This window comes from Dendrobates tinctorius, unplaced genomic scaffold (assembly GCF_039654945.1).
Source record: "Dendrobates tinctorius isolate UK_male_01 unplaced genomic scaffold, ASM3965494v1 ptg000046l, whole genome shotgun sequence".
NCBI classification, from domain to species: Eukaryota; Metazoa; Chordata; class Amphibia; order Anura; family Dendrobatidae; genus Dendrobates; species Dendrobates tinctorius.
In genome coordinates this window covers 73,319,246-73,345,065 of record NW_027361714.1, presented here as the reverse complement: position 1 = coordinate 73,345,065, position 25,820 = coordinate 73,319,246, and the positions used below count along the sequence as shown (strand labels likewise).

Sequence of the window (25,820 nt, the reverse complement as noted above, 5' to 3'; positions counted from 1 at the left end):
CATAGCACATAATGCCACTATTGATCACACATAATGCCACTATCCATACCACATATTGCCACCATCCATAACACATAATGCCACTAATGATCACACATAATGCCACTATCCATAACACATGCTACTAATGATCACACATAATGCCACTATTGATCACACATAATGCCACTATCCATAACACATGATGCCACTATCCATAACACATGATGCCACTATCGATCGTACATAATGCCCCTATCCATAACACATAATACCACTATTGATCACAAATAATGCCACTATCCATAACACATATTGTCACCATCCATAACACATATTGCCACTAATGATCACACATAATGCCACTAATGATCACACATAATGCCACTATTGATCACACATAATGTCACTATCCATAACACATGATGCCAGTATCGATCACACATAATGCCACTATCGATCTCACATAATGCCACTATCCATCACACACAATGCCACTATCCATCACACATAATGCCACTATCTATCACACATAATGCCACTATCCATAACACATAATTCCACAATCCATCACACATAATGCCACTATCACACATCATGCCACTATCTATCACACATAATGACACTATCCATCACACATAATGCCACTATAGATCACACACAATGCCACTAATTATCATACATCATGCCACTATCCATAACGCATGATGCCACTATTGATCACACATAATGCCACTAACAATCACACATAATGCCACTATCCATACCACATAATGTCACTATCCATCACACATAATAACACTATCCATAACACATAATGCCACTATCCGTAACATAATGCCACTATCACACATAATGCCACTATCCATAATACATAATGCCACTATCCATCACACATGCCATTATCCATCACACATAATGCCACCATCAATAACACATAATACCACTATCCATCACACATAATGCCACTATCACACATAATGCCACTATCCATCACACATAATGCCACTATCACAAATAATGCCACTATCCATAACACATAATGCCACTATCCATCACACATAATGCCTATATCGATCACACATAATGCCACTATCAATCACACATAATGCCACTATCACAAATAATGTCACTATCCATCACACATAATGCCACTATCCATCACACATAATGCCACTATCCATCACACATAGTGCCACTATCCATCACACATAATGCCACTATCCATAACACATAATGCCACTATCGATCACACATAATGCCACTATCGATCACACATAATGCCACTATCAATCACACATAATGCCACTATCACACATAATGCCACTATCCATCACACATAATGCCTATATCGATCACACATAATGCCACTATCACACATAATGCCACTATCCATCACACATAATGCCACTATCCATCACACATAATGCTTCTATCGATCACACATAATGCCACTATCTATCATACATAATCATAGAATCGTAGAATCGTAGAGTTGGAAGGGACCTCCTGGGCCATCTGGTCCAACCCCCTGCTCAAAGCAGGATTCGCTAAATCATCCCAGTCAGATGTCTGTCCAGCCTCTGTTTGAAGACTTCCATTGAAGGAGAACTCACCACTTCTCGTGGCAGCCTGTTCCACTCATTGATCACTCTGTCAAAAAGTTTTTTCTAATATCTAATCTGTGTCTCCTCCCATTCAGTTTCATCCCATTGCTTCTAGTCTTTCCTTGTGCAAATGAGAATAAAGTTGATCCTTCTACACTGTGACAGCCCTTGAGATATTTGTAGACAGCTATTAAGTCTCCTCTCAGTCTTCTCTTCTGCAAGCTAAACATTTCCAAATCCTGCAACCTTTCCTCATAAGACAGGGTTTGCAGACCGGTCACCATTCTGGTCGCTCTTTTCTGATGCCACTATCCATCACACATAATGCCACTATTCATCACACATAATGCCACTATCCATCACACATAATGTCACTTGACTGCAGCCAACATCTTGATTTTATAGAGATGCACTGATTAGAAATTAAAGTTTAGAAAACATCCAAAAACCTCAGCAACCAATCATCCAGCTTTCCGCGGCTCCAGAATGCCACGTCCAGTTCTGCAGTAATATGCCGATGCTACACCGGATGAAGGCGAGCTGGTGACAACCCTGTGCTGAGCTGGAGCGGTTGCCAGCCTGCTCCAGAGCCGGGGGTCCCTGTGCTGAGCTGGTGCGGTTGTCAGCCTGCTCCAGAGCCGGGGGTCCCTGTGCTGAGCGGTTGTCAGCCTGCTCCAGAGCCGGGGGTCCCTGTGCTGAGCTGGTGCGGTTGTCAGCCTGCTCCAGAGCCGGGGGTCCCTGTGCTGAGCGGTTGTCAGCCTGCTCCAGAGCCGGGGGTCCCTGTGCTGAGCGGTTGTCAGCCTGCTCCAGAGCCGGGGGTCCCTGTGCTGAGCGGTTGTCAGCCTGCTCCAGAGCCGGGGGTCCCTGTACTGAGCGGTTGTCAGCCTGCTCCAGAGCCGGGGGTTCCTGTGCTGAGCTGGTGCGGTTGTCAGCCTGCTCCAGAGCCGGGGGTCCCTGTGCTGAGCGGTTGTCAGCCTGCTCTTGAGTCGGGGGTCCCTGTGCTGAGCGGTTGTCAGCCTGCTCCAGAGCCGGGGGTCCCTGTGCTGAGCTGGAGCGGTTGTCAGCCTGCTCCAGAGCCGGGGGTCCCTGTGCTGAGCGGTTGTCAGCCTGCTCTTGAGTCGGGGGTCCCTGTGCTGAGCGGTTGTCAGCCTGCTCCAGAGCCGGGGGTCCCTGTGCTGAGCTGGTGCGGTTGTCAGCCTGCTCCAGAGCCGGGGGTCCCTGTGCTGAGCTGGTGCGGTTGTCAGCCTGCTCCAGAGCCGGGGGTCCCTGTGCTGAGCTGGTGCGGTTGTCAGCCTGCTCCAGAGCCGGGGGTCCCTGTGCTGAGCTGGTGCGGTTGTCAGCCTGCTCCAGAGCTGGGGGTCCCTGTGCTGAGCGGTTGTCAGCCTGCTCCAGAGCCGGGGGTCCCTGTGCTGAGCGGTTGTCAGCCTGTTCCAGAGCCGGGGGTCCCTGTGCTGAGCGGTTGTCAGCCTGCTCCAGAGCCGGGGGTTCCTGTGCTGAGCGGTTGTCAGCCTGCTCCAGAGCCGGGGGTCCCTGTGCTGAGCGGTTGTCAGCCTGCTCCAGAGCCGGGGGTCCCTGTGCTGGGTGGTTGTCAGCCTGCTCCAGAGCCGGGGGTCCCTGTGCTGGGCGGTTGTCAGCCTGCTCCAGAGCCGGGGGTCCCTGTGCTGAGCGGTTGTCAGCCTGCTCTTGAGTCGGGGGTCCCTGTGTTGAGCGGTTGTCAGCCTGCTCCAGAGCCGGGGGTCCCTGTGCTGAGCGGTTGTCAGCCTGCTCCAGAGCCGGGGGTCCCTGTGCTGAGCTGGTGCGGTTGTCAGCCTGCTCCAGAGCCGGGGGTCCCTGTGCTGAGCGGTTGTCAGCCTGCTCCAGAGCCGGGGGTCCCTGTGCTGAGCTGGTGCGGTTGTCAGCCTGCTCCAGAGCCGGGGGTCCCTGTGCTGTGCTGAGCGGTTGTCAGCCTGCTCTTGAGTCGGGGGTCCCTGTGCTGGGCGGTTGTCAGCCTGCTCTTGAGTCGGGGGTCCCTGTGTTGAGCGGTTGTCAGCCTGCTCCAGAGCCGGGGGTCCCTGTGCTGAGCGGTTGTCAGCCTGCTCTTGAGTCGGGGGTCCCTGTGTTGAGCGGTTGTCAGCCTGCTCCAGAGCCGGGGGTCGTGTAGAGACAGCACATGAAGCCCCCTCAGCACCCACACTGCAATGCCAGGAAGACTGCGCGCAGACAACAGCCCCCGGTGTAATACCCGCCGCCCCGGGGCTTCCATGAAAGAGGGCTTTGTGTGCCACCCGCTGGGACTGGCCTGTATGTGCCGCTCTGTGCCACCATGTACCGCAGGCATACTGCAGCGTGCGGCCGGCCCGTGCCCATATGCCACCTGCGCCATGTGCAGCACACAGCGTACACGGTCACGGAGGAGATTCCCACAGACACGCAATGCTGTGCCAGGGAGCTGGGGCCCGGCGTCCTGCCACATCCCCGTGCCCGGCCATGTCGCTGTGCCCTCCTACAGTACACAAAGGAGCCATGGACAATGGGACAATAACGGGCCCCGTTCCCAGCCGCCCGGGCGTTCCGTACCTGCACTGGCCGGCTCCGCACTCATCACCACGGGGCGCCCTCCTGGCGGCTGGAGCGGGTGAGCTGCGGTCACACCCGGCGTGTCGTGCAGTGGAGCCGCGTCTGACAGCAGCGCCCTCCTCCTCCTCTGCTGTGTGTGACCGGGAGAGGGGGCTGCGGAGTCCAGGCTGCGCTGCTGCCTCCTGCCCGGGACCGCCGCCTTAGCTCCGGTCCTGCTACTGCCCACGGGTGACAAAAGCTGCGGATCCCCGCGAGTGGTTAGGCTCTGAGTGTGATGGGCACTGAACCAACCCCAGGCTGTTCAGCCCACTGCTAGGGAGGGTCTTCCTCATCCTATGCATCACTTCACTCCTCCTCTGGAGACCACCACACTCCCCCAGTGCAGGGAGCAGTCCTCGGATGTGCGGGAGACTCCAGCATGGATGACAGCAGACATGGCACACAGTAATGTGGTGGTCTGCAGAGCTGCCGCTGGGGACGGGGCTGCCGCTGGGGAGGGGGCTGCCGCTGGGGAGGGGGCTGCCGCTGAGGACGGGGCTGACGCTGAGGACGGGGCTGCCGCTGGGGACGGGGCTGCCGCTGGGGACGGGGCTGCCGCTGGGGAGGGGGCTGCCGCTGAGGACGGGGCTGCCGCTGAGGACGGGGCTGCCGCTGGGGACGGGGCTGCCACTGGGGACGGGGCTGCCACTGGGGATGGGGCTGCCACTGGGGATGGGGCTGCCACAGAGGATGGGGATGGGGCTGTCATTGGGGATGGGGCTGCCACTGGGGATGTGGATGCCACTAAGCATGGGGCTGCCATGTGCACTGACAGCAATAGATATTACTAAAACAGCCATTTTTACACATGATTCAATGTGGGCAGATTAGGTCCTTAACCCCTCGAGGACTGGTTTTCTAGGAATAATGTGTATATAGCGATGACTATGCAGGAAGGAAGCCGGGAGAGCACCTTATCGGCGCGCACACCACAGGTCACTGGAGCGGAAGTCACCGGCGCCTGCGCAGATGATCCCTGAATGCAGCGCCCACAGAAGGGAGGATGAGGTGTGGATTCCTGGGGAGGCGCAGGCGCGGGATTCCGGGGCCGTAACTGACGCTGATGGGAAGGGGTAGTGTTACAATGAAGACAGAGGGCAGGGATTTCTTACAGTGTGGGGAAGGTGACTTAACGGACAGACTTGACTGGAAGAAGGAGACTGGAAGACTGCAGATTTGTGCACTACAGACGGAGATTGGCAATGGGTAACAGCAGGGAAAGACAGAAAAGGGAGTGCAGTACCGAAATTTGACCACAAGATGGCAGGGGGAGTGTAGTTCAGGACTTAACATCAGCTTACCACTATAGAAACTGCTTAGTCATGGGGGGGGGGGCGGGGAGATAGGAACCCAGGAGGGAAATTCCCAGTGAGAGAGGGGATAAAGAGGACTGGTTGGGGTTCCAGAGGTTAGGTTAGTCCCGGGAGGAGCTCAGCAGAGGAAGACTCAGGACAGAAGATGGAGAACGGTGAAGAGCTCGACCAGGGGACTGACAGGAGAAGACAGTCAGGGGGGTGACCCTGACACGACCTACCACAGGACATACGCGGCCCCGGGGATACCGATTGGACAACAACCTCGGGCAGGTGAAGCGCTGGCGGTAGATTGGTCTAGGACAGCCCCAGCGAAAGATCCGTGATGAACGTCATCACGACTAAAGGAAAGGGGAAAGGTACCTGGGCCTGGAAACGGAGAGCTGTAAAGGAACTGCGGTGCATGGCTACGGTCGTCAGGAGGACGGCCAATAAATTCGGACCTGTTACAATTGGAATCTGCCTCTGTCTCGTCTTTGCATCGTCTGGTCGCGGTAAGCAGTGGACCACCCTCCAATCCCGGCCCCTACCACATTTGGTGTAGTCGGCAGGATCGCCGCCGCTAATGCATCTTCCGCGACAGGCCTGCGCCTGGAGAACCCAAAAGGACTTGGATTGCTCCACCTGTGGATTACAACTTTGAGACTTTGTTCCGGACCATTGGTTGTCATCAGAGGATCCGGACCGGGAAAGAAACTTTGCAAGATGGTGCCCGAGTGGAATACAAATTGGGACTGTGTTTGGAATCATCAGAGGAAAACCCGAAAAAGACTCTGTGCCTCTCCAGTGCTGGTGACCGCCGGGCAGGAGGAGGTTGGCGCTGAATTGGACTACCCGGGGCAGCCACTGGGGGAACTGTTACCGACCCCCTCTGCGGAACTATCGAGCCTGGAGGCTGGTCCTGCCGGACGACGGGATGAAGAACAGCAGCGGTGGACGCCAGACGTCGGGAGCGGGAGTTGCTGAGGAGCAGCAGAGGCCAGCGACACCCCGGACCGACCCCTGGGAGAGTGGAGGAACAACCTGCAGAAAACCGCGGCGCCGGGGAAGGTGAGAGTTCCCCTGGCTCTGCCGGCGGCTCCGCAAGCGGCCCCCACCACTCGGCCTCCCCTCGCGGCCTCCCGTTTTCCAGCGGCCCCGGTTACGGAGGGCTCTGCGGCCTCCGCTGGGCCGACCGACGCTCTCACCCACCACCCTGAGCCACCCCGCCTGGCGGCGCATTGGGCCGCGTCGCCAGTGCGAAACCAGCCCGTGGCCAACACTGCTGCGTTCCACCTGGCAGCAGCGGTTTACCACCCGAAGCCTGCCGCCAGTCCGGCCTCCCCTGCGGCCTCCTCACCAGTGCCGGACGCCACTCTGGCCCCGTCTGCGACTCCGGTTGCGGCCTGCTCCGCGGCCGCCTCTGGTTCGATTGCGGCGCCTACCCGGCGGCACCCGCGGCCGCCTCTGTCTCGCTCATGGTTTCAGCTGCGGCCTGCTCACCGATGTCCGGGGCCGCCTCTGCCGCACTCCATACCGTGGCTGCGGCCTGCCCATCAAGGTCCGCGGCTGCTCCGGCCCCGCTCCGGATTGCGGCTTCAGCCGGGTCATCGGGCTCCGCCGCCTCTGCGGAGCTGTCTGCCATCCACAGTAGCAGACCCCAGCTTCGCCGCTCCGCTTCTCACCGGTCAACGACCCCGGTCCCTCCCCTGCGGTTGGAACTGCAGGAGCTGGGGGCCGGATGGAGCGAAGCCACCACGTCGACAGAGATGAGCGCGTCCACGCCACCACCGGTGGTGGACTGCTGGTCCTCAAGTAGAGAAATAGCGCGGAATGCGCGCCGTGGAACCATCTTCGGCCCCTTCTAACTCTTTTGACTCATCTCTCATGAGGGAGATGACCCCTGAACCCTGGGCAAAAGGAACACTCGGGGCCCAGGAACAGTCGAGATATCCCGGGGACCTCACGGCTGTAGGGTACCCTGCTGGACTGGTGCAACATCAGCCGTCAGGAGATGGCCCGGACTGTCGGGATTTCGCTGCACCGTTGTGCAGGCCGCAAGAGGACAGTTCGACGTCCAAGATAAGGGACATGTTTTATTGTTGATTGTTTGCTCCTGGCATAGCGGGGATATGGGAGCGGAAGTATTCATGTTAAAGCAAGGGGGAGTATTTATGCTCTGTTTTAAAATGTTATCTTGAAAGAAAAGAAAAAAATGGAAAAAGAAAACGAAAAAACAAACAAGGGAAAAGGGGTTACTCCGGTTGAGTAACTCCTATTGTTATTAAAGTAGTGGTAATTATATATACGGTATGTTAAAAGTTGATTTAATGAAGTGTGTGTAACAAAAAAAAAATGTGTGTAAGGTCCCGGGTACGAGGTAGATGTGACGAAGACGCCGACCATGACTCTTTTAAGTGAAGGACGAAGAGAGGAGAGATATTGAACCAGACAGTGGTCTGTCAGTCAGGTCCCCGACACCACGGACACCCCAAAGGATGGGCGGGTGCCAACGATGACCCGGTAGGCAAAAGGCCTCGGTCATGGCGTTCTGGACAGCTGAAGGTAGTAGAAGGGGAGAGCAGTGGGAGGTACACGCCGTAGAGTAGTCCGAGTGGACCTCGCCAACCGGAAAGAAGTTGTCACGTGGCGTGCGCGCTGGCGAGTAGCAGTAGGCTGCTCGGAGCATGGTGCTCCCGGTTTGGTTCAGCCCCCTGTGGGCAGCGGGTTTGGCCCAACGACCGGTCCGACAACAGACTGGACAAGTTTTAGGACGATTGTCGGGACGACAATGGACAAAGGAAGGGGGAGTGTGGGGATGGTGACTTGACGGACAGACTTGACTGGAAGAAGGATGGGACGATTTGTGCACTACAGATGGAGATTGGCAATGGGAGAAAGGTAACACCAGGGAAAGACAGAAAAGGGAGTGTAGTATCGAAATTTGACCACAAGATGGCAGGGGGGAGTGTAGTTCAGGACTTAACATCAGCTTACGGCTAGAAACTGCTTAGTCATGGGAGGGGGAGATAGGAACCCAGGAGGGAAATTCCCAGTGAGAGAGGGGATAAAGAGGACTGGTTGGGGATCCAGAGGTTAGGTTAGTCCCGGGAGGAGCTCAGCAGAGGAAGACTCAGGACAGAAGATGGAGAACGGTGAAGAGCTCGACCAGGGGACTGACAGGAGAAGACAGTCAGGGAGTGGCCCTGACACGACGTACCACAGGACAGACGAGGCCCCGGGGGTACCGATTGGACGACGACCTCGGGCAGGTGAAGCCCTGGCGGTAGATTGGTCTAGGACAGCCCCAGCGAAAGATCCACGAGGAACGTCATCACGACTAAAGGAAAGGGAAAAGGTACCCGGGCCTGGAAACGGAGAGCTGTAAAGGAACTGCGGTGCATGGCTATGGTCGTCAGGAGGACGGCCAATAAACTCAGACCTGTTACAATTGGAATCTGCCCCCGTCTTGTCTTTGCATCGTCTGGTCGCGGTAAGCAGTGGACCACCTCCCAACCCCGGCCCCTACCACATTAGCACAGAATGTAAGATTCCTCCACAACAAGACCATTAATATGAGACATACAGGTAGGACTAGTGTAACATTTCTATTACCTGTAGGGTCGGACTCGGGCACCAGGACACCAGAGAATCCTCCGGTGTGCCCACCCCCAGCTCCATTGATGTCTGCCCTGCATGCTCATAGCATTCGCCGAGTGGTGCGCACTTTATTGTATAGCTGGCACCAGCAGGCAGGCAGCACAAGTGATGTGATGGGAAGTGCAGGGGCAGCGCCTTTACATCACCTGCCGATGCTGCCGGCTTCTGTTACTCTGCCAAGAGAGCTGTGTGTGTGTGTGCCGACCCTCACTTCAGACAGCACAGTGAGGCTATGTGCACACGTACCAGAACTCTTGCGAAAATTACCGCGAGAATTACGGAATTCCATTCCGCGGGAAAATCGCATTTTAAATTCCTGCGATTTTCCGGCGGAAAAACTAGCATTTTGCAAGCGTATTTAGCTTGCAAAATGCTAGCGTTTTCCAAGCGATCTGTAGCATCGCTTGGAGAACTGATTGACAGGTTGCTCACACTCGTCAAACATAGTGTTTGACAAGTGTGACCAACTTTTTACTATTGAGGCTGCCTATGCAGCATCAGTAGTAAAAGATAAAATGGAAAAAAATAAATAGTGTTATTCTTACCCTCCGACGTCCCGCGCATCCGTTCCCAGTAATCCTTTGCGAAAATGCCCACGATGACTTCCGTTCTCGCGGGATAGCGATGTCTTGCGGTTATTCGCGATGTCGTCGCGCGAATGACCGCGAGACTTCGCGATCCCGCGAGAACGGACGCCATCGCGGGCATTTTCGCAAAGGATTACTGGGAACGAGAGCGTGTAGAGAGGCGGGAATGCTGCGCGGGACGCCGGAAGGTGAGAATAACAATATTTTTTATTTTAAATTCTATTTTTTACAGGGATATGATACCCAAAGCCCGGAGGACAGTCTCCTCTCCTCCGGACCGTGGGTACCATCCGCAATTGTTTTGCTTACTTTCCGCATGGTGTGCACAGCCACATGCGGGAAGTAAGCGGAACAATGCATTCCTATGGGTGCGGGATCGCCGCGATTCCGCAAATTAATGAGCATGCTGCGGTTTTTACCGCAAAGCGATTCCGCCGCGGTAAAACCGCAGCATTAGCACAGCATTGCGGAATCCCATAGGAATGCATGGGATGCTTATTTTTCGCGGCAAAATTGCGTGGTTAAAACCGCCGCGGAAACGCGAAAAAAACGCCACGTGTGAACTCAGCCTTAGAGGCGCAGCTGACTGTGAGTCTGAGAGGGGACACACAGGTACACAACAGCTGACCCGCAGTCTCCTGTTTACCTCCTCTTCCACAAAGCCCTGGACAGCAGTGGAAACGCTGAATGGCTGCAATTCAGCCAATCAGCATTAGTTTTCTTTGTGTGACCTCACAGCACAGCTCAGACAAGGAGCTTTGATGTGATTGGTCAAAGTCCTGCAAAGCAGCACAGCCATATATTGTACAGAGAAGCAGAGGGAGAGTCTGATGGCTGCAGTGTGACTGTAAGTAAAGAAATATATGATGAGCCTGCAGCCTGAATAGTTCTCCAGCCACGGAGGCATTTAGGGGAGAGGGCCCCAATGCAACTGAAAGGTGACACAGGGGAGGGGGCCCACAGTAAAATACTAATTTCCTGTGGGCTCCCTCCCCCATTGTGTCAACCACCTCTATTTTACTGTGGGTCCCCTTTCCCTCTCTGAGCAGGCCCACAGGAAAATAGAGGTGAAAAAGTGGGGAAGGGGGCCCACAGGAAAATGGAGGTGAAACACTGGAGGAGGGGGCCCACAGAATATTGGGTGACACAGTGGGGGCCCATAGGAAAATAGAGGTGAAAAAGTGGGGGAGGGGGCCCACAGGAAAATGGAGGTGTAACAGTGGGGGAGGGGGCCCACAGAATATTGGGTGACACAGTGGGGGCCCACAGGAAAATAGAGGTGAAAAGTGGGGGAGGGGGCCCACAGGAAAATAGAGGTGAAACAGTGGGGGAGGTGGCCCACAGAATATTGGGTGACAAAGTGGGGGCCCACAGGAAAATAGAGGTGAAAAAGTGGGGGAGGGGGCCCACAGGATATAGGGTGACAGTGGGAGAGGGGGCCCACAGGAATATAGAGATGAAACAGTGGGGGAGGGGGCCCACAGAATATTGAGTGACACAGTGGGGGAGGGGGCCCACAGGGAAATAGAGGTGAAACAGTGGGGTAGGAGGCCCACAGGATATTGGGTGACAAAGTGGGGAAGGTGATACTCAGGTATTTTACACCTTTATGACATCTGCCTTACATGTATGGCGCGTGTTAAATTCCACTGTCAATCTCTGACAGCAGCATTTAACACGTGCCAACATGTGTGCACATCATTCTCTCACCCATTGGCTTGCCTATGAAGTGATCTGGGGTCGTCGATGCGTAGTCATGACAGCCGGGGGTCAGCTCCTGGTGGCCGAGCTTCAAAGGAGACCATGATTTTTGCTCTATGCAGCGATGCTGAGGCATCACTTTATATAATAGCACATGCGATCAGATGAACACATCTTCATGTCCCCTTAGCCTATGTGCCCACGTTGCAGAAATGCTGCAGAAATGTCCGCAGCATTTCTGCAACTCCCTGCCGCGGGTAAAAAGCATGCGGATCTCGCATGCATTATCCCGCAAAACACAAGCGTTTTGCAAGCGTTTTTAGCTTGCAGAACGCTTGCGCTTTCCAAGCGATTTGAAGCATCGCTTGGAGAACTGATTGACACGTTGGTCACACTTGTCAAGCATAGTACTTGAGGCGGGAGGGCTCCGGGGGCCATCAGAAGGCAAGTATATCACTGTTTTTTATTTTAATTCTATTTTTTACAGGGATATGGTACCCAGGGCATGGAGCAGAGTCTCCTCTCCTCCATGCCCTGGGTACCATCCGCACATGAGGCGCTCACTTTTTTCGCATGGTGGGCATAGCCACATGCGTAAAGTGAGCATTTCAATGCATTCCTATGGGGAGGGGGCCCACAGGAAAATAGAGGTGAAACAGTGGGGGAGGGGGCCCCTGTTGAGGGCAGAGCAGAGTACTGCACTGCGCAGGGGCCAGACCTCTCTGACCTTTCCCAGCGCCTGCGCACTGCAGTACTCTACTCTGCCCTTAACAGGGCAGAGTAAGTACGCCTGCGCAGGAGCCGCGGCAGAAGAAAGGAGGAGGACGTCATTGCTAGAAGATGGGAGGCGCGACACCCATTGGACCGGACCTCGGGGTGAGTATAATCTAACTCGTTTTTCTTCTCTTTCAGGTTACATCGGGGGCTTATTTACAGCATTACAGAAGGCTGTAGATATCCCCTGATGGCGGTGGCCGCATCACATATGCCAAAAATGGGGTGACAGATTCCCTTTGAATTTTTCACTCTTTGTTTCATTGCAGCCATTTGGAAAATTCAAAAAAGTTCTTTTTTTTCTCGTTAATGTACACTCTGCACCCCATCTTGAGTTAAAAAAAAAAAAAAGTAAGAAATGTAGAAATTTTTGCAAATTTATTAATTTAAGAAAAGAAAGACTGAAATATCACATGGTCATAAGTATTCAGACCCTTTGCTCAGACACTCATATTTAAGTCACATGCTGTCCATTTCCTTGTGATCCTCCTTAAGATGGTTCTACTCCTTCATTGGAGTCCAGCTGTGTTTAATGAAACTGATAAGACTTGATTTGTAAAGGCACACACCTGTCTATATAAGACCTCACAGCTCACAGTGCATGTCAGACCAAATGAGAATCATGAGGTCAAAGAAACTGGCCAAGGAGCTCAGAGACATAATTGTGGCAAGACACAGATCTGGCCAAGGTTACAAAATAATTTTTGCAGTACTCAAGGTTACTAAGAGCACAGTGGCCGCCATAATCCTTAAATGGAAGAAGTTTGGGACCACCAGAAGTCTTCCTAGACCTTGCCATCCAGCCAAACTGGACAATCGTGGGAGAGGAGCCTAGGTGAGAGAGGTAAAGAGGAACCCCAAGATCACTGTGGCTGAGCTGAGCTCCACAGATGCAGTAAGGAGATGGAAGAAAGTACCACAAAGTCAACTATCACTGCAGTCCTCCACCAGTTGGACCTTTATGGCAGAGTGGGTCGATGGGAGCCTCTCCTCAGTGCCAGACATATGAAAGCCCGCATAGAGTTTGCTGGAAAAACACATGAATGACTCCAAGACTGTGAGAAATAAGATTCTCTGGTCTGATGAGATGAAGATAGAACTTTTTGGTGATAATTCTAAGCTGTATGTGTGGAGAAAACCAGGCACTGCTCACCAGCTCAACACAATCCTAACAGTGAAACGTGGTGGCAGCATCATGCTATGGGGGTGTTTTCAGTTGCAGGGACAGGACAACTGGTTGCAATTGAAGGAAACATGAATGCGGCCAAGTACAGAGCTATAAGATCTACAAAAAACAAAATGAGCAAAAACCCTGCTGTTACTAAGCAAGTAAAAGCAAAAGTGCATTTAAATAACACAGAGTTCTTAGTAATACTGTTTTGATCAAAAATAGCATATAAGCCATCCCACCTTGGCACGGTGACTCTGATTGGGACGGTCTCACGCTGTCTAATATTAAAAACCTTACCATGTGTCAATGTTGACCTCAGTGTGTGAGGCTGTGTACCCAGGTAAGCGTTTTTTTCGCGTTTTTTAAGCATTTTTCCCTGCAAAAGCGCATACAAGAAGCATCCCATTTTTTTTTATGAATTCCGCAATTTTTGTGGACATGTTGCGTTTTTTTCCACGAAAAAACCGCTTAGCGGAAAAAAATGCAGCATGTTCATTAATTTTGCGGAAAAAAGCATTTCCAACTATATTCTATGAGCATGTGGATGCTCCTATAAAAAAAGCTAAAAAAAAGCGCAAAAAAAGCATAAAAAACGTGCGTTTTTCTTGGGAAGGAGTCTGTTTTTTTCTTCATACGTGGGTACATAGCCTGAATAAGGGCAGACAAACGGACCGGGTCCGGACCAGTGGACACCAGTCTGGGGAAGCTTATAAGTGTGATTTCCAGCTCAGAAAAGGGAAGCCACACAAAAACAAAAATATTGAGCTTGGCCTCAGTTGATATACATGCAATACTTAAACGCATGTTCACATTGGCCACAAAACATATAAAGTCTACAAAAAACTAAATGAGTAAAAACCCTGCTGTAAGGCGTATCATCTACATGCGCAAATGCATGCAAACGCATGTTTACACAGCGTTTTTTATCCGCATCATCTTGCATCGTGTGCATGTGTTTATTCACTCGTTTGCGTTGCTTCTGCACCAGACACCCAATGGGCATGTCTCATGGGATTTCTATATATAGACACACTGCACTGATGAAATCCTCATCTTTTGCTGCTATATCCAGCTGCAAGATGGATCTTAGTGTGGAGAGCTTCATTCTTAAACTTGATTTGTCATTGAAATTGGCTGTTGCCTTTGCTGTGGCTTGTGAAGAAGAAGAGAAAGATGGAGAAGACGTCATCGTCGCTATTGGCAACACCCCATCGTTGAAATCCGAGAGAGCCGTGGAGCCTACCATTCGTTGTACACAGCTGTATGAAAACCCTGAGAAGTGTTTAGAGTACACGGGCATGACTGGCCTCTCTCAGGCCCTCTGCCGCTGACGAGAATTCCCAACAAAACTAGTAGCAGAGGGCTGGGAGAGGGGAAGACCAGATGGACCGGCTGCCTGTTCCCCAGCCTGTGAAGCCAGCCTCATTGCTCCATTGCTGGTGAATGATAGGAATTGTGCCTGTTCGATGGCTGTTCAATGAGGGGCCGCTCCAACTGAGGACTATCTAGGTTGTGTTGTTCTGCTCTAGGTTCTCTGTGGAAAATAAATGAAAAACATTAGTAAAAAAAAATTATATTGTTTATATAATAGTTAGACATCACAAAACATACGTTTGCTGACCAACCACAGGCCTCAGAAATGAAAGCAGACGATGGTACCATATACAGTGGGGAAAAAAAGTATTTAGTCAGTCAGCAATAGTGCAAGTTCCACCACTTAAAAAGATGAGAGGCGTCTGTAATTTACATCATAGGTAGACCTCAACTATGGGAGACAAACTGAGAAAAAAAAATCCAGAAAATCACATTGTCTGTTTTTTTTTCATTTTATTTGCATATTATGGTGGAAAATAAGTATTTGGTCAGAAACAAGCAATCAAGATTTCTGGCTCTCACAGACCTGTTACTTCTTCTTTAAGAGTCTCCTCTTTCCTCCACTCATTACCTGTAGTAATGGCACCTGTTTAACCTTGTTATCAGTATAAAAAGACACCTGTGCACACCCTCAAACAGTCTGACTCCAAACTCCACTATGGTGAAGACCAAAGAGCTGTCAAAGGACACCAGAAACAAAATTGTAGCCCTGCACCAGGCTGGGAAGACTGAATCTGCAATAGCCAACCAGCTTGGAGTGAAGAAATCAACTGTGGGAGCAATAATTAGAAAATGGAAGACATACAAGACCACTGATAATCTCCCTCGATCTGGTGCTCCACGCAAAATCCCACCCCGTGGGGTCAGAATGATCACAAGAACGGTGAGCAAAAATCCCAGAACCACGCGGGGGGGACCTAGTGAATGAACTGCAGAGAGCTGGGACCAATGTAACAAGGCCTACCATAAGTAACACACTACGCCACCATGGACTCAGATCCTGCAGTGCCAGACGTGTCCCACTGCTTAAGCCTGTACATGTCCGGGCCCGTCTGAAGTTTGCTAGAGAGCATTTGGATGATCCAGAGGAGTTTTGCGAGAATGTCCTATGGTCTGATGAAACCAAACTGGAACTGTTTGGTAGAAACACAACTTGTCGTGTTTGGAGGAAAAAGAATACTGAGTTGCATCCATCAAACACCATACCTACTGTAAAGCATGGTGGTGGAAACATCATGCTTTGGGGCTGTTTCTCTGCAAAGGGGCCAGGACGACTGATCCGGGTACATGAAAGAATGAATGGGGCCATGTATCGTGAGATTTTGAGTGCAAACCTCCTTCCATCAGCAAGGGCATTGAAGATGAAACGTGGCTGGGTCTTTCAACATGACAATGATCCAAAGCACACCGCCAGGGCAACGAAGGAGTGGCTTCGTAAGAAGCATTTCAAGGTCCTGGAGTGGCCTAGCCAGTCTCCAGATCTCAACCCTATAGAAAACCTTTGGAGGGAGTTGAAAGTCCGTGTTGCCAAGCGAAAAGCCAAAAACATCACTGCTCTAGAGGAGATCTGCATGGAGGAATGGGCCAACATACCAACAACAGTGTGTGGCAACCTTGTGAAGACTTACAGAAAACGTTTGACCTCTGTCATTGCCAACAAAGGATATATCACAAAGTATTGAGGTGAAATTTTGTTTCTGACCAAATACTTATTTTCCACCATAATATGCAAATAAAATGAAAAAAAAAACAGACAATGTGATTTTCTGGATTTTTTTTCTCAGTTTGTCTCCCATAGTTGAGGTCTACCTATGATGTAAATTACAGACGCCTCTCATCTTTTTAAGTGGTGGAACTTGCACTATTGCTGACTGACTAAATACTTTTTTTCCCCACTGTATATTCGTGTATAAGCCAACCCGTGTATAAGCCGACCCCCCCTAATTTTGCCACAGAAAACTGGGAAAGCTTATTGACTCGCGTATAAGCCTAGGGTGGAAAGTGCAGCAGCTACTGGTAAATTTCAAAAATAAAAATAGATACCAATAAAAGTAAAATTAAATGAGACATCAGTAGGTTAAATGTTTTGAATATCCATATTGAATCAGGAGCCCCATATAATGCTCCATACAGTTCATGATGGGCCCTATAAGATGCTCCATACAAAATACACGCCATATACAGTAATGCTGCACAAAGGTTAATAATGCCCCCATAAGATGCTCCATAGAATAATATGCCCCATATAATGCTCCATAAAGGTTGTGGCCCCATAAGATGCTCCATAGATTATGCCCCCATAAGATGCTCCATAGATTATTCCCCTATAAGATGCTCCATAGATTATGCCCCCATAAGATGCTTCATAGATTATGCCCCATAAAATGCTCAATAGATTATGACCCCATAAGATGTCCCATAGATTATGCCCCAATAAGATGCTCCATAGATTATGCCCCCAGAAAATGCTCCATAGATTATGCCCCCATAAGATGCTCCATAGATTATGCCCCAATAAGATGCTCCATAGATTATGCCCCCATATGATGCTCCATAGATTATGCCCTCATATGATGCTCCATAGATTATGCCCTCATATGCTGCTCCATAGATTATGCCCCCATATGCAGCTCCATAGATTATGCCCCATAGAATATGCCCCCATATGATACTCCATAGAATATGCCCCCATATGCTGCCCCATAGAATATGCCCCCATATGCTGCTCCATAGATTATGCCTCCATATGCTGCTCCATAGATTATGCCCCATATGCTGCCCCATAGACTATGCCCCCATATGCTGCCCCATAAGATATGTCCCCATATGCTGCCCCATAGAATATGCCCCCATATGCTGCTCCATAGAATATGCCCCCATATGCTGCCCCATAGAATATGCCCCCATATGCTGCTCCATAGATTATGCCCCCTATGCTGCTACATAGACTGTCCCCATATGCTGCCCCATAGAGTATGCCCCCATATGCTGCCCCATAGACTATGCCCCCATATGCTGCCCCATAGACTATGCCCCCATATGCTGCCCCATAGAATATGCCCCCATATGCTGCTCCATAGAATATGCCACATATGCTGCCCCATAGAATATGCCCCCATATGCTGCTCCATAGATTTTGCCCCCATATGCTGCTCCATAGACTATGCCCCCATATGCTGCCCCATAGAGTATGCCCCCATATGCTGCCCCATAGAGTATGCCCCCATATGCCGCTCAATAGAATATTCCCCCATATGCTGCCCCCATAAAATGCTCCATATATTATGCCCCCATATGCTGCTGCTGCAAAAAAAATGCCATACTCACCTCTCCTGCTCAGGACCCAGCACCTGAGATATTCACCACTGGTCACAGCTGTCTGCTGCTTTATGTGTCAGTGACTGTTCAGCCAGCAGAGGGCGCAGCACGCACTAACCACGTCACCGCGCCCCCTGCTGCCTAAACGTCACTGACAGGACTCAGCAGAGCAGATAGTGGTGAGCAGCGATGGACTCCGGACAGGTGAATATCGCTATACTTACCCCCTCCTGGCGCTGTCTCTGCAGCCCCGCTTCTCCATGGTCTCCCTTCCTGCCTTCAGCGGTCACGTGATATCGCTCATTACACTCATGAATATGCGCATATTCATGAGTTTAATGAGCGGTACCATGTGACCACTGAAGGAAGGAAGGGAGACCGTGGAGAAGCGAGGGGGCTGCAGAGACCGCGACGGGGGGGAAATTATGATCTCTGACACCCCCGCCAACCCCCAGGTGTATGACTCGTGTATAAGCAGAGCGGGGGACTTTCAGCCCCAAAAAATGGGCTGAAAATCTCGGCTTATACACGAGTATATACGATACACTTTATTGATCCCGGGGGAAATTATGGTATCACAGCAGCGTTACAACAGCATTACAAACAAAACATTACGAACAGCATTAATACATTACATTACAAACAGCATTACATAGAGTAATTACTAGACACTGATCCTGCGCATGACTAACCACAATACGTAACAAACAAAGGTGCACAAGTCTCTGATCCTTTACATTAGTGCTCCGGCCCTAGGTCATAGCCATCTTTCACCCTTAGTGAGTTGTTATACATCCCCATAGCAGTAGGCACAAACGATTTCCTGAATTTCTCCTTCTTGCACCTTGGTAGGATTAGACGGCTGCTGAATGTGCTCTTCTGATTCAAGAACAGCTCATATAGTGGGTGTGTATAATTGTTCATTATAGCCCTGCACTTCTTTTGAATCCTATCTTCCACTACCTCCTCAAAAGAGTCAAGATGGAGGCCAACAGCTGCGCTTGCCTTCTTGATAAGTTTGTTGAGCTTATTGGCGTCAGCTACTCGCACACTATATACGGTATTTATATTTTCTGAGTGTTGGAGCACCACCACTTTGAACCCAAACCTCTCTCATGTCCTTATTGAAGCGAGCTTTCATCAAATGCCAACAGACTTTTATTCTCTTCACTGTGAAGGGGGAAAAAATGAAAAAATTAATTGTAAAACAATGCACCTACATTAACAGGTTCACTGCCGAGTCGGACCACATTGCAATACTTACAAAAAATCTTTCTGGTATGTGGTGTGGCACGGTCCCAATCGGCCAGCAGTGATCTTGCCACTTCTTCCCAGAGTCATCGAATCAATGCTGAGTCTGAATGATTATGATCACGGGGGTCCCACAACGCTGCTCGCTCTTGCAAAGATTGAATGAGTTGGTTGTTATCAATCTCTGGTTTGCCTTATTATTATTATACATTTATATAGCGACATTTATTCCATGGCGCTTTACAGGGAAAAGGGGAAATAGAGACAAGTACAATAAACATGTGTAAGACAAGGGACACGCGAGTACAGAAGGAGAGAGGACCCTGCCCACGAGGGCTCACAGTCTACAGGGATGGGTGAGGATACACTAGGAGAGGGTAGAGCTGGTTGTGCGGTGGTTCAGTAGACTGAGGATCATTGTAGGCTTGTCGGAACAGGTGGGTCTTCAGGTTCTTCTTGAAGGTTTCCGTTGTTGATTAGAGTCTGATGTGTTGCGGCAGAGAGTTCCAGAGTATGGGGGAAGCACGGGAGAAGTCTTGTATGCGGTTGTGGGAAGAAGAGATGAGGGGGGAGTAGAGAAGGAGATCTTGAGAGGATCGAAGGTTGCGTGCGGGTAGGTACCGGGAGACCATATCACAGATGTATGGGGGAGACAGGTTGTGGATGGCTTTGTATGTCATGGTTAGGGTTTTGAACTGGAGCCTCTGGACAATAGGAAGCCAGTGAAGGGCCTTGCATAGGGGGGAGGCAGGGGAATAGCAGGGAGACAGGTGGATTAGTCAGGCAGCAGAGTGTAGGATAGACTGGAGTGGTGCCAGAGTGCTGGAGAGGAGGCCAGAGAGTAGGAGGTTGCAGTAGTCGAGGCGGGAGATGATAAGGGAGTGCACAAGTGTTTTTTTTGGTCTCATGGTTGAGGAATGCGCGGGTCCGGGAAATATTTTTGAGTTTGAGGCGGCAGGAGGAGGCAAGGGCTTGGATATGGGGTTTGAAAGAGAGGGCAGATTCGAGGATCACCCCAAGGCACCGAGCGTGCGGGACTGGGGGAAGAGAGCAGCCATTGACATTGATGGATAGGTCTGTTGGAGGGATAGAGTGAAATGGGGGAAAGATGATGAATTCTGTTTTGTCCATGTTCAGTTTGAGAAAGCGAGCAGAGAAGAAGGTTGAAATGGCAGATAGACATTGTGGGATTTTGGTCAGTAAGGAGGTGAGGTCAGGTCCAGATAGGTAGATCTGCGTGTCATCGGCGTAGAGGTGGTACTGAAAGCCGTGGGATTCTATGAGCTGCAGAGAATGAAGAAATTGTCCAGCTCTACGATGTGGTGAAAATATATTATTCCTTTATTCACTCGAATTCATGTCATACAAACGAGGTTAAAATACGAGAGTACCACGAGGTCTTAATAAAAGAATCATATGTAAAACACAAGCCGCGGAGACACCATCACATGTTTCTCAACGCAAGCAATGACTAGCCAGGTCTTACCACGGGAAGGGCAGTCTCCAATGAAGGAAACCACCTATGCCAAAACATGGTATCCATCCACAGACAGCTGTTTCGGGGTATTTCCCCTCATCAGTGTGGAGTAGGAAACTGGCCAGTAGGAGCAATGCCTAGTAGAAGACTGTGAAAAATGAGGATGAATGAACTCATGGAGATCAACATCCAACACTGCGGAGACACCATCACATGTTTCTCAACGCAGTGATTCTAGAGCAATGCCCCTATCCCTTATGGGAAATATGTAAAAACATGCAAAACACAAGCCGCAGAGACACCATCACATGTTTCTCAACGCAAGCAATGACTAGCCAGGTCTTTCCCTGGAAAGGAACAACCACGGGATGGGCAGTCTGCATACGGTTAAACAGATGGTTCCTCAGTTCCCTAGGTCAGTGGGGTTCCCATGGTTCTCCAGGATCTTCCACACCTTGGAGAAGGAATCATGTTCCCTGGGGGGCCGCAACAATACTGAGTCCGGGGCTTCGCCATCCAAAGCAATAATGGCCACCTCAGCCTCTAGATCAGGGGTCATCGGGTGCATTCTCATCATGCCCTGCATCCGCTCGGTCCAGCTCCACAGCATGGTGTTACTGCCTGTGAATTGGGGCAAATTGCTCAACATGGCCCCTAATGATATACTGGTCCTTGGGCCACCCCCAACTCCTTGGTCTGCCGTCTCCGTGCTGACAGACTGCTTCCTGCCGACTACGCCAATTGTGAGAGTATAGCAGGTACGCAGGATGCAGTGACGAACTGGAGGAAGAGCAAGTGTTAGTGAATATTTTATATAAAAAGGTTAGCAGCAATTTCTCCACGCGGGGAATTGAGTAACACAGTATACACACTTGCACAACATCAGCAATGAAAATAGTAAGCAGCAATAACGCAGTATCGGTCTGATGGCAGCTGTGAACAAAGTATAAACACATAATTAAACGGCGGGTAGCTTATCAGTCTCTGGCGTCCGGCAGAGGAAGGGTTTGGGGATCCCACGTTGGCGCCGCAGGTGACTCATCAAGCCGAGGAGGCGGTCCTGGATGTACCGGAGGTACTGTCCTTTAGTAGTGTCCTGGTGCCCAGGGGCTTTCCGTGGCCCACTTGGCGTCCGGTCACTTGGTACAGAAGCTGTGACTGGTGAAGAGGACTCCTGTGACAGGGCCGCAGCCACGGCTGCTGCTTCAGCATCTCTGGCAGGGACCGCTTTGTTCAAGCTGCCGGCAGGCAAGCGTCGGTCGGTGCTGTCAGGGTTTACGGCCAGGGGCAGTGTCAGGGGGCCGCCCCCTAGAGCTGCACAGTCTCTGGAAGCAGGGCAGGAGACACTGCAGCTCGATAGAGTCTATCGCGGTGCCGTGGCAGGGAGAGGGCTAACCTTCTCCTGCAGTAATATCTGTCTTCCTGCAAAAAGCCGCATGTTAGCGTGCCAAAGCCCCTTTTATCTCAGCCCCACCCTTTGTCCCAGGGGTCACAGGTCTGTCCCAATCAGGAACCCCGTCCCTCTGTAACACAAGTGACAGTCTCAATAGTTCTGGCCCAGAAACACGGTGGCCTTCAATGCTTTGGTTCATCATCTTACACGGGCAACACAGGAATAGTTAGGCTAATGTGTTGAGACGGTAGGCCAGTCTGAACAAATGTGTTTTTAGGGCACGCTTAAAACTGTGGGGATTGGGGATTAATCGTATTAACCTGGGTAGTGCATTCCAAAGAATTGGTGCAGCACGTGAATAGTCTTGGAGACACGAGTGGAAGGTTCTGATTATTGAGGATGTTAACCTTAGGTCATCAATAGAATGGAGGGCACGGGTAGGGTGGTAAACTGAGAAGGAGGAGATGTAGGGTGGTGCTGAGCAATGCAGTGCTTTGTGTGTGAGGGTAATAAGTTTGTACTGGATTCTGGAGTGGATGGTTAACCATTGTAATGACTGGCACAAGGTAGATGCATCAGTGTAACGATTGGTGAGCAATATGATCCTGGCTGCAGCATTCAAGACAGATTGGAGAGGGGAGAGTTTGGTAAGAGAGAGACTAATTAGTAGAGATTTACAATAGTCCAGACGAGAATGAATAAGAGAAACAGTAAGAGTTTTTGCAGAGTCGAAAGTAAGAAAGGGTCGAATTCTAGAAATGTTTTTGACGTACAGATAACAAGAGCGAGCCAGTGATCAGATGTGAGGGGTGAATGAAAGCTCAGAATCAAGTATGACCCCAAGACAGCGGGCATGTTGCTGGGGAGTAATGGTGGAAGCACACACGGAAATGGCAATATCGGGTATAGGTACATTAGTAGAGGGAGGGAACACAAGGAGTTCAGTTTTTGACAGGCTCAGTTTCAGATAGAGGGAGGACATGATGTTAGAGACAGAGGTAAGATAATCACTGGTGTTTTCTAAAAAGGCAGGCATGATATCAGGAGAAGTGTATAATTGGGTGTCATCTGCATAGAGGTGGTACTGGAAACCAAAGCTACTGAATGTTTGACCAATAGGGGCAGTGTACAAAGAGAAGAGAAGGGGGCCTAGAACCGATCCTCTAGGAACCCCAACAGTAAGGAGAAGATGAGAGGAGGAGCCAGCAAAAGATACAGTGAAGGAGCTGTCAGAGAGATAGGAGAAGAACCAGGAGAGAACGGTGTCCTTGAGGCTGATGGAGCAGAGCATAGTTTGGAGGAGCTGATGATCCACAGTGTCGAATGCTGCAGAGAGATCCAAGAGAATTAGCATGAAATAGCGACCATTAGATTTAGCTGTTAGTAGATCATTAGAGACTTTAGTAAGGGCAGTTTCAGTAGAGTGTAAAGAGCAGAAACCTGATTGTAGAAGGTCGAGAAGAGAGTTATCTGATAGCAGATAACATGGGAGTGGACCAGGCATTCCAGGAGTTTAGCGATGAAGGGAAGATTAGAGACAGGTCTATAGTTAGCGGCACAGTTTTGGTCGAGGGATGTTTTTTTAAGTAATAGACGTATGATGGCATGCTTAAATGAGGAGGGAAAGATATCGGAAGAGAGAGAGATTAAATATTTTTATTAGGTGAGAGGTGACAGCAGGGGAAAGGGACTGGAGGAGATGTGACGGAATGGGGTCACTGGTGCAAGTGGTCGGACGAGAAGATGCAAGGAGCCTGACTACTTTTTCTGTGACTGGTTCAAAATCAGAGAGTGAGCTAGGTGCAGTGGGGAGGGAGGACAATGCATTGTATGAGGGGAATGGGAGATAATTTCCTGTCGGATATGGTAAATTTTTTCTTTGAAATAATTGGCCAGATCGTCAACACAGAAATCCATGGTTGAGGCCTGCACTCTTGGGTTCAGTATGGAATGAAAAGTGTCAAAGAGACGATTCGGGTGATTGGATAGTGAGGTGATGAGGGTGTTGAAATATGTTTGTATGAAGAAGTGAAGGGCACTGTTGTATTTTTTCAGCATAAACTTATAATCGATGAAATCTTCGGGTAGATTGGATTTTCTCCACTAGTGTTCAGTGCACCTGGAGCACCACTGTAGGAAATGTGTTTACAGCATGTGCCACGTTTGTCGCCATCTGTGCCGTATTGTTCTATGTATAGGAGGTGCAGTGTCATCCAGGGCACTTTGCAGTGTTTTGTTGTAATGCTTCAGTGCAGAATCAGGACATGAGAGGGAGGAGATAGGGGCCAATGATGACTGCAAGTTCTTCATAAGTTTCTGGGTGTTAATAGCCTGTATGTTTCTATAAGTGTGGAAAGTAGGGGTGACCGGAGCACGATGGCAGTTCTTGATAGAGAATGGAAGAAGGTTGTTGTCAGAGAGCGGGAGAGGGGAGTTTGTGAAATCATCCACTGAGCAAAGCCGTGAGAAGACCAAATCGAGGGAGTTTCTGTCTTCATGCGTTGGAGAGTTAGTAAGCTGTGAAAGGTCGAAAGAGGAGGTTAGAGATAAAATGTGAGTAGCAGATGGGGAAAGGGCAAAAGCCATGGGGACCTTGAAATCAGCCATGATGAGGGTGGGGATGTCACAGGAGTGAAAGTGTGGAAGCCAGGTGGCAAAGTGATTCAGGGACTGATGGGAGGGGCCCGGAGGATGATACACCACGGCCAATCGCATGGGGAAGTGGATATCAGACAGCATGGATCCCAAAAGAAGGAAAACAAGTGAGGGTACTTGAGGGATAACCTGAAAGGTAAATTTGGGTGATAGAAGCAGAACCAATGCCTCCACCTGCTCTGTTTTCCAATCTTGGGGAATGAGAGCAGTGTAGTCCACCATATAAGAGAGCAGCAGTAGCGGTGGTGTCTGACTGCTGGATCCAGGTTTTAGTAAGAGCCAGGAGGTTAAGAGAATTAGAAAGGAAGAAGTCATGGATAAAGAAGTGTTTATTACACACTGAGTGAAATTTCCAAAGGGCACAATTGAAAGAGACAGAAGGCATGCAGGGAATATTAGTAAGATTAGAGGGGTTTCTGAGTGTAGAAGTTAGGGGGTTTGACTTGCTATAACATGGGGGACCAGGGTTGGGAGAGATATCTACTGCAACTAAGAGAAGGAGGATAGATAGAGTAAGCAGATGGTTAAGTGATTTGTGACAGCATCTCTTGTGTTGGATGGTGGGACTGAATTGATCTGTGCAGTTTAGAAATGTGAAAAGAGCATGAGTGCTATGCATAGGAGAGGAGAGGACTGAGGGGCCGATATGAATGGAGTGTAAAGAGTTAATGCAAGGACGGTGGATGTGAGTGAATGCAGCATCCAGGACATACATTACACAAATGCATATGGTAAATATTTGTTGTAGTCCAAATTTACTGTAATTAGGTTTGTATAAATGTCTTACCTGTCTCCTGCCCTAACTACCATGGTATAACTGCCAAGTATTTGATTAATGCACTTTGATTTAAATGTACAGAAATGCCTCCCTGCATAAATGCTTCCCCAGGCTATGTCTCAATATATAGAAAGCTAGCTCTAAGATCTCTCACTAATTTACCTCGTTAGCTATCAATCTATTAAGTTACGACAGCAGGAGGCAATAT

General features: G+C 50.2%; 1 protein-coding gene across 3 annotated transcripts in view; it reads right to left on the bottom strand.

Moving 5' to 3' along the window:
• The window catches only part of FYN (FYN proto-oncogene, Src family tyrosine kinase), a 292,152-nt gene extending 287,566 nt beyond the window's left edge, over positions 1-4,586 (bottom strand). For 2 of the 3 annotated variants that reach the window (XM_073575992.1, XM_073575991.1), the window contains exon 1: positions 4,143-4,580. The gene's annotated coding sequence lies outside the window, so the exon portion shown is untranslated. Of the gene's footprint in view, positions 1-4,142 lie in introns of all 3 variants that reach the window. The other variant, XM_073575994.1, reaches the window with a different exon arrangement.
• Positions 4,587-25,820: the final 21,234 nt, after the last annotated feature.